We start from the raw sequence: 10015 nt of genomic DNA on the forward strand, positions 1-10015 counted from the left end.
CCTTATTCTATTCAATAATAATTAGTGTGATTATTCCCTGCCCATCTGACTTGATTGCCCCAGCCACACTGAGCAGATTCCAACATATAAAAATTATAATAAAACATTAACCATTTTTTAAAAAAACTTTCCCTATACAGGGCTGCCTTGAGATGTCTTCTAAAGGTTGTATAGTTACTTATCTCCTTGGCTCGGAGGCTGTGTAACTCCATACCCTCCAACATTTCTCTGATGAAAATAGGGGTGTCCCAAGGAAAAGTGGGACATTCTGGGTTCAAATCAGAAACTGGGACGGCTTCGGCAAAGCCGGGAATGTCCCTGGAAAATAGGGACACTGGAAGGGTTGGGTTTTGCCTACCCTTGTGGCAGTGAATGATAGCCATTCGCTGATGTGGAAGAATGAGGTGTACTTGAGTCTTGAAGACTTGGGGAAAAAGCAGAAGCTAATCCTATTCTTGGTGACTCAGGCCCTGGAGAATCAAGGTTATTGCAATCAGCCAGGACGTTGTTCAATTTCTGGGTGGGGTTTCTTGATTAGGAGGAGGAGTTTGGATTTGAAATCCCGCTTTATCACTACCCAAAGGAGTCTCAAAGCGGCTAACAATCTCCTTTCCCTTCCTCCCCCACAACAAACACTCTGTGAGGTGAGTAAGGCTGAGAGACTTCAGAGAAGTGTGACTAGCCCAAGGTCACCCAGCAGCTGCATGTGGAGGAGCGGGGAAGCGAACCCGGTTCACCAGATTACGAGTCCACCGCTCTTAACCACTACAACACACTGGCTCTCAGATTACACTGGCCTGCGATGAAACTGGCACAAGCTCTCTAGGTAAAGGGACCCCTGACCATTAGGTCCAGTCGCGGACGACTATGGGGTTGTGGCGCTCATCTCGCTTTACTGGCCGAGGGAGCCGGCGTACAGCTTCCGGGTCATGTGGCCAGCATGACTAAGCCGCTTCTGGTGAACTAGAGCAGCGCACAGAAACGCCGTTTACCTTCCCGCCGGAGTGGAAGTATCTACTTGCACTTTGACATGCTTTTGAACTGCTAGGTTGGCAGGAGCAGGGACCAAGCAATGGGAGCTCACCCCGTCACGGAGATTCGCACCATCGACCTTCTGATTGGGATGCCCTAGGCTCTGTGGTTTAACCCACAGTACCACCCACGTCCCTCTAGACATGGACATAGTCAGGATTTTTGTGGGGGGGGCAGAATCTCAGATTTGTATTGATTTTTGTTGATTTGCAGCTGCCCCCCTGGCTACGCCCATGTCTCTAGGTATGTATAATAAGTGGTATGATGTTTGTGACATGATTCAGGGCAGCATTTGAAACAACCTCATCTTCCAAAAGGAGGAACAAACAAAGTTGGTCATGGTTAGCTGTATGTAGTCCAAAGCCTAGACCTAGATTGTGTTTCTTTACAGTCACCAGCTAAGCTGAAATTCAAAAGAATGTTCATTGATTCTGGCCAGGCAACCCCTGTCCTTTTGCTGCTCCCACCACCACCAGGGCTTTTAGGACTTATTCAAAAATTTGCTGTTTTTTCCTGAGACGTTTGTTTTAATGGATACAGCCAAACCTCGGTTGTCAAATGTAACCCATTCCGGAAGCCCGTTCGGCTTCCAAAACGTTCAACAACCGAGGCATGGCTTCCAATTGGTTGCAAGAGCTTCCTGCACTCAAGCGGAAGCTGCGTCGGACGTTTGGCTTTCGGAAATTGTTCAAAAACCGGAGCATTTCCTTCCGGGAGCTGAAATGTACAATAACAGAGAAATTTGGGAACCAAGGTTTGACTGTACCATTTTGGATAAAGATGGTGGACTGAACCTTTCAATACAGTGGTTACATACGCTTCAGGTTACAGACTCCGCTAACCCAGAAATAGTGCTTCAGGTTAAGAACTTTGCTTCAGGATGAGAACAGAAATCGTGCTCCGGCGGCGCAGCGGCAGCAGGAGGCCCCATTAGCTAAAGTGGTGCTTCAGGTTAAGAACAGTTTCAGGTTAAGAGCGGACCTCCGGAACAAATTAAGTACTTAACCCGAGGTACCACTGTACTGCATTGAGTTTTTGGTTTCTTAGATTTCCCCAGCAATGTGGTTTCTTTCCTTTTTGCTCAGGCTTCTGGGGAAAGAACTCAGCTAATGCAAAAGCAGTTTCTTTCTCACAATCATTGCAAATGGTCTCATGGATTGCACCTGTGTTGTGTCATGTGTGCCAGGGTGTCAAGGCCATCCTGTTGCCTTGCTAATTAGAGCTGACCTGCCTCAACTGTGGAGCCACAGATACACACAAACACACTCAGTTCTGAAGTGTGTCTTCTGGCTGGCTAAGAAGACACTGGCCTTTTGCCGGGTCAAAGACTAGAAATATTCTACATTTCTTTGTGCGAGGCTCAACATTTTTAGTTTTGAGGTTTGCGCAACACATTTTTCCTGGGCATTTTATCTTAGTTTTGGACGTCCAACTTCATTCCTGCAATCTGTGCTGCCTGCTGCCTTCTGTGGGGTCGTTGCTCTATTGGTGAAGAACAGTTGAGACAAGGTAGTTATTGCTTTGTAACTCCAAATTATATTTTTATATTTCTTTCTTGTATTCTCCAACTATATTTTCCTATTGGCTTACAGGCTCTAGCCTTCATATGCAGCTGTTTTAATTATTATTAATAAAATAAAAATGTAAAGGTACCCCTGACCGTTAGGTCCAATTGCAGACAACTCTGGGGTTTCATGCTCATCTCGCTCTATGGCCAGCATGACTAAGCCACTTCTGGCAAACCAGAGCAGTGCACGGAAACGCTATTTACCTTCCCACCGAAGTGGTACCTATTTATCTACTTGAACTTTGACTTGCTTTTGAACTGCTAGGTTGGCAGGAGCAGGGACCGAACAACGGGAGCTCACCCTGTTGCAGGGATTCGAACCGCCAACCTTCTGATCGGCAAGACCTAGGCTCTGTGGTTTAGACCACAGCCCCACCTCTTCAATTTTGCTGTGGTTCCTTGGATTATTGAGCCTCTGTTATTAAGCCAGCGACTTAGCCTTTTGGTCAAACCTGCTACTGTATAGTTTGTGGGGTGGTTTTCTGCTTTAGGCTTCAGAAGCAAAAAAAATGACATTTTAAGAACTTGCTTATTGGAATCTTAAGGACATTCAGTAAAGTCTGTGAGTCTCCTGACTCAGGCTGGTCAAACTACAGGAGTGGTGACAGTTGTACTACCTCACAGGGCTGGTTTTCAGCACTGGTCAATTGACACCATTTGAACCAGCAAGAACACTGTCCTGGGTTGTTGTTGTTTGGCTCAGATACTTCATATCCCCCCTACCAGTAACCTCTGCATCCCCTCTCCAGTTTATTAAATGCAAGCTCTGAAGAAAGCACCACAGAGCAAAACCCAACAGTTTCAATCAATAGGGCAAGGCTGTACCATATAAAGAAAGTTTCCAAATAAAATAAACAAAAAAAATGTGAGGGCCTTGAGATTTAAAGCCCATACACCCATTCTCACTAGGGGTATTCACTCTATGTACAATAATATTTGAAAATGGGGGCCATTCCTGTTATTCCACTCTCAGCAAGAAGCTATGCAAATCCTCCAGGTGAGGAGGATGAGGGGAGGGCTAGTGGGCAATATATCGACACAGGAGCAGATGTTCCTGCTATTTCTCTGTTCTGTGGTTGGCACAGAATCATAGAACCACATCATAGAATCACAGAACTGCAGTGGACTCTAGATAAGTCCCACCTGCCAACAGGGCAGTCCGTCCCGTTTTGCTGCTTGAGGTGAAACAGGAAAGTGCTGTGCTGTCTTGCCGCTGCAGTGCCACCTACCGCTGAAGCATCCCTTACCTAGCTTGCGTGGCAGTGGGAAGACTCAGCCATGGCGGCAGGTTCCAGTAATATCTTGTGAGCACTTGCGGGGCACCATCTCGGGGGCTTCTGCTGCCTGAGGCAGCTGCTTCACTCTGCCTCATGGGTGGGCCGGCTCTGCCTGCCAGAATTTTTCAGTTGGTTAAAAGCTGGTTGAGTAGGTAAAGCAATTTAATTGGTGGGCAGCCCATGTTAAATGGCAGTAGCAGTGATTTCCTCATACGGGTTGCTCTGAGTGTTTATGAGAAAAAGAAATATTGCTGCAAAAATTTGACCTTTTCCTGTTAGGCAAAGATCATAAGACGATCTGGATGGTTGCCAGATTCTGTGTACAGATCTGCAGGCACAGACCCAAACTAGTCCGTTAAGAAAATCCCCAAACTCGATTTCCATGGGTGACTCTGGGTCATCTCTCTGCGGTAGTTTATCTTAAAGTTTTTAAGTGCCTATATGCTTATCTCACTTATAAATTTATTGTTGTACATTGTTTTAAATGTTTGTTTTCCTTCTGGGATTGTACCCCCAGGTGTGTTTTATAAGCTGGTCTCCGACAGTAATAAATCATCTAAGACTCTAAGAAATATTGCTGCTTGCTAGATGGTCTCGGCAATGGTGAGTGCCATCAAGCCGAAATCATAATAATAACTGTCAGAGCTGCCACCGGGTCCCAGCTCACACAGGACCACGCTAACCAACGTTCACTTTATAAGAGTCTTTATTGAGTTACACGTTTCATTTCTGAACTGCAGCGTGCAGCTCTACACCTTCCATCTTAGGTCGGCGAAGTCTCGTCTGACTCTCCGCCCCCTGTGCACCAGCTTAATACCCTAGCCTTGCTCCACCTCCTGCGCCTCTCCCTGCGTCTCTGGGTCCCACTGCTTCTCCTAGTCTCCTCCCTCCTAGACTCTTCCGACGCTGAAGACCCCCCACTTCCTTCCTCCTCCTTTCGGCGGGCTTTGGGACCCGGCTCCCTCTCCGGGCTGCTTGCTGCGCCAGTTTCCTCTGCATTTGAACTTGGCGCGCGCGCCCAACTCCCTACTTTCCTCTTAACCGTCGCCTCGCTCTCTGAGGAGGGCGTGACCACCCCTGACGTGTGCCCTCCCTCCTGCTGACAGTCTCCGGCACCCGATGTCTGGCTAACTTCCTCCCTGCTGCTCTCAGTCCTGAGCGTGGGTCCCGACTTCCAGCTGCTGCTCTCTGAATCCCCTCTGTTCCCTTCCTCCTGGGGTGTCCCCCCGGATCCTCCCCTTGCTCTGCTCACTGGGGTTCCCTTTTGGGAGTCCTCTGACTCACTGCTTAGGCTTGGAGATCTCGGGTCGTCATCATCACTCATTCTCCCTTCGGATTCCTCCCCCTCGCTCTCTGTTTCCTCCCTTCTCTGCGTCTCTGCTCCTGAACCCCTGACATCCATCCCCCCCTCGAAGCCCCCCCTTCCCCCCTCCCCGCTTTCAGGTGTGGGTGCTGGGAGCTCCCTCATCCCGGGAGGGAATGCCGGATACAGTTCGCTCCCCGTGGTTGGCCGCCAACTGAAACCCTCCGACTCTTCCTCCTCGCGGTCGTCGACGTTGACCTGTTCCTCTTCCATCTCTGTACCGCCGTGCTCGAACCCAAGGTCCTCCCCGAACACGTCCGCGTCAGTCTCTGCGTCGGTCGCTCGACCTGGCATCTCCAGCCACTTCCGGCGCCATTGCTCCCCTGGTCGATCGTCCCACCAATGCGAGGTGCCTGACGCCGAACCCGCCGGTGCTCCTTCTGGGGAACGGGTGCTCAGTGCGGGTTCCCCGTCCGAGTCGAATCCATGGAACGTGCTGGAAGAAAGTGTGGGCGTGAACAGCCAGTCGTCGAAGAAGCTCGCTGGCATGGGTCTGTGTGGGAACAGGGCATGAAACTCGTCCTTGAGCAGGGGTTCCTCCAACGCGTAGTCTGGCACCCAGCTATTGGCGCTGGCCCGGGTGCCCTCTCTGGCTAGGAGGTATTCTACTCCCTCTTCCCCCCATCTGGAGTCCAAAATCTCCGTGACCTCATTGATGGTGTCCCGCTGCGTCACCCCCCGCGTCTCCGTCCGCTCCCTGAGCGGACTCGGTGCCGTCCCGGGCTCCTGGAATCTGTGCGGTGCCTTGTAGGGAGTGAGCACCGACCTGTGGAACACCGGATGCATCCTGGAGCCCTCCGGCAGCGCCAACCTGAAAGCTACCGGGTTGATCTGTGCTTCGACTTGGTACGGACCAATTTGCTTGTGCCCCAACTTCTTTTTGGCTAGCGACCTGGTCGGCACTGCGTGGGCTGCCAACCAGACCCAGTCTCCTACGTGGATCTCTTCGCCAACCCGCCTGTGCCTGTCAGCTTGCACCTTGTAGGCGTGCTTAGCTAGCTTCAGCTGCCTTCGGAGTTGATCGTGGACCGCCTGCAACTCTGACGCGAACGCGTCTGCCGTCTGTGGTTCTCCTTCCCCCACTCTCTCCAGTCCCGGGAAGGTTCTGGGATGCCTCCCATTGTTGGCGAAGAACGGCGTCACCCCTGTGGACACGTGCTTCGTGTTGTTGTAAGCGAACTCGGCGAGCGGCAGGTAATCCACCCACGTCGCAGGCTGTTGATTGGCATAGCATCTCAGGTACTGCTGCATGATGGCATTGACCCTCTCCGCTTGCCCGTTGGTCTGCGGGTGTCTCGCCGATGCCAGATTGACCTTGACATTTAGAAATCCCATCAACTTCTGCCAGAAAGTCGAGATGAACTGGCGTCCGCGGTCGGACAGTATAGATCGCGGCAGACCATGCACTTTGAACACGTGATCTATGAACAGTTTGGCGGTTTGTTCCGCCGTGGCCACCTTCGCACACGGAATGAAATGTGCCATTTTGGTGAACAAGTCCACCACCACTAGTACAGCCGTCTTGCCCCTCGAGCTGGGTAAATCCGTGACAAAGTCTAGGGCCACCCTCTCCCACGGTTCAAACGGCGTTTGCAGCGGTTCTAACAGTCCCGCCGGCGGTCTGTGTACCGGCTTGGCCCTCTGGCAGGTGTCGCACCTCGCGACGTAGTCCGCGACCTCCCCTCTCAGCCTGGGCCACCAGAAGTCTCTCACGACTAATTCCACCGTTTTCTCTGTGCCAAAGTGACCGGCCGTGGGTGCGTCGTGCAACTGTTGCAGTACCTTGGCTCGAAGTTCGTCCCCAGGCACATAGACGGCCCCTTTATGGAGGAGCAAGCCGTCCCGCACCTGGAACTCGTCTGAGTTAGCCGTGCCTCTGTGCACTTCTGCCATCTTCTCTTGCGCGAAGGAGTCGTCCCTCAACGCACGCCGCACCGCATCCAGGTCTACCGTAGCTGAGGCACACGCCCACGCCGTCGGTGCGAAGATGTGCATGGCCGCCGCTGGCGTCACCTCTTCTAGGTATTGCGGTTTCCGGGACAGTGCATCCGCCATGATGTTGGTGTCACCTGGGACGTACTCTATCCGGAAATCGAAGTCCGCAAAGAACTCTGCCCAACGTATCTGCCTCTGGTTCAGGAACTGCGCCGTGCGCCAGTGCTCCAGATTTTTGTGGTCTGTGCAAACCTGCACTGTATGCTTGGCGCCGATCAGGAAATGCCTCCACGCTTTGAACGCTGCATGAATGGCCAGCAACTCCCTGTCCCAGATGGTGTAGTTCTGCTCAGACTTGCTGAGCTTCCTGGAGTAGAACGCTCCCGGCCTCCAGACCCCCTGCGGGTCTCGCTGCAGCAGGACGGCTCCCACGGCTCTGTCTGACACGTCTGTCTCTACCCTCAACGGTTTACTGGGGTCGATATGTAGCAGTTGCTCTTCCGACGCGAAGAGACGCTTGAGCGCTTGAAAGGACTGCTCCGCCTGCTCTGTCCAGATGAATTTCTTTTTCTTGGAGCTGAGCGTGTCCGTAATGGCCGCCGTCTGCATCGCGAACCCCTTGATAAATTTGCGATAGAAGTTGGCAAAGCCGACAAACCGCTGTACCTCCTTCCGTTTTCACGGGCTCTTCCAATCCAACACCGCGCGAACCTTGGTGCTGTCCATGGCTAGTCCCTTGTCCGACAACTTGTATCCCAGGAAATCTACCTCCGTCGTGTCGAACTGGCACTTCTCTAGCTTGGCGTACAGTCTATGTTGTTGCAACCTCCTCAGCACCTCCCTCACGTCTTGGTCGTGAGCTTGCTGCGATTCAGAGAATATCAAGATGTCATCCAGGAAGCAGACACACTTCTTGTAGAGGAGCCCCGCCAATACGTGATGCATGAAAGCTTGAAAACAGTGAGAACCATTTTGTAATCCAAAGGGCATAACTCTGTACTCGTAGGTGCCCAGGGGCGTGAACATGGCGGTTTTCCACTCATCGCCCTCTCGTATGCGGATGAGATTGTACGCCCCTCGTAGGTCCAACTTGGTGAACACGCGTCCCTTGCGCACCGTCGCGAGGAGGTCGTCAATCCGGGGCATGGGGTAATCAGACGGCTTGGTCATCTGGTTCAAGAGGCGGTAGTCCACAACGAGCCTTTTTTGGGGCGTGTCTTTCTTTTTCACGAAGAAAACGGGACTGCCCCCCACTGCCTTGGACTCTCTGATGAAGCCACGCTCCAGATTATGATCAATGAACTGTTTGAGTTCCTGCATTTCGTCCTCAGACATGGAGTATAGCCTCCCCTTAGGCAGCGTCGCCCCCGGCAGGAGGTCAATCTTGCAGTCATATGGCCGGTGAGGGGGTAGCTTGTCCGCCTCCTTTTCGCAAAAGACCTCCAAAAAGTCCGCGTATTTGTGGGGAACTGTGTGTAGCGTCCCCAACTGCAGTTGCGATTCTTCCTCCTCCCCCTCCCTTCTGGGCATAATGCAGTGTTCAGCGCAATAAGAAGAACCGAAGATCAGCTGCCTCTGGTACCACGCCAGCGTCGGACTGTGCCTGTCCAGCCAGCTCATGCCCAAGACGATGGGAGTGTCCGACAACTGAGTGACATTAAAGCTGATGACTTCCCTGTGGTTACCCAATTGCATCACCATTGGCGGCGTTTGCTGCACCACTTGCCCCCCTAGTAACTCTCTCCCATCCACCGTGACGACTTGCAGGGGCAGAGTGGCAGGCAGTAGCTGTATAGCGTGTCGCTGCACAAAATCCTGCACCATAAAATCTGCATTACTCCCAGAGTCCACCGTGATCGGGACGTCTATTGTGAGTCCATTGGGCAGCTGGAGCGATGCGGTCAGTTGCACTACCGGTTTGGGCGGGAGGGGGTCTGTGGGTTGCAAGATCTCTGGGGACTGCTTCACTGATACGTCTGGCTGGGCCCCAGGACTTCCGTCTCCAGCCAGACATCGTCGTTTCCCTGCAGAGGGTCTTTGTGCTGTGTAGCTGTCTCCACTTTAGCAGCGGCTGCAGTGTGCTTCAGGCTCCTCTGGGGACACTCTTTCGCCAAATGTTGCGGACTTTCGCAGATGTAGCACTTCCGGGTCCCTCTAGGAGTCTTAGATTTGCCTGCTCCTGGTGCTAGGGCTCTGGTTGCTGACTGAGCTCTGGCACCTCCCACCTCCATAGGTTCTGCTCCCCCTCCTGGCGGAGGCGTGGATTGCGCACGCGCTGCTTCTCTGGGAACGAAGGAAAAACTTCTCGCTGCTTCGCGCCCACTACGCCCCTCCTCCCTGGCCCATGGGCGTTCTTCCAGCCGCACTCCCGCAGATAGCGCCCTCTGGACCACCTCCTGCGTGCTCTTGGGTCTCTCCCCTCTCGCAATTTCGTCTTTAATTGGGTTGCTGAGACCCTCCCAGAAGAGATCTCTTACTGGAGGCGAATCTCGGTCCCATTCTAAGGCGCTGACGAGTGCGAAAAAGCATGCGTGGTACTGTCGGACCGTGGCCCTGCCTTGTTTAAGTCCATGTATCTCCCGTCGTGCAAGATCCACATCTATGCTAGATAAAAAGCATGCATCCATCGCTTTGATGAAGGCATCCGCACTTCGAAGCGCTGGATCCTTATCCCTCCACAAATTGCGCAGCCAAGCTTTAGCGTCTCCATGCAAATGGGATAGGATAAACCCCACCTTCTCTTCCTCATCTCTAAAGTCCTTTGCCAGCAGTTGCAGTGCACACAGTACGTCTGCTCGAAAATTGGGGTACTGTTGCAGGTTCCCATCAAAATGCTGCACA

Source organism: Podarcis vaucheri (assembly GCF_965113315.1).
Source record: "Podarcis vaucheri genome assembly, chromosome: 12".
NCBI lineage: Eukaryota > Metazoa > Chordata > Lepidosauria > Squamata > Lacertidae > Podarcis > Podarcis vaucheri.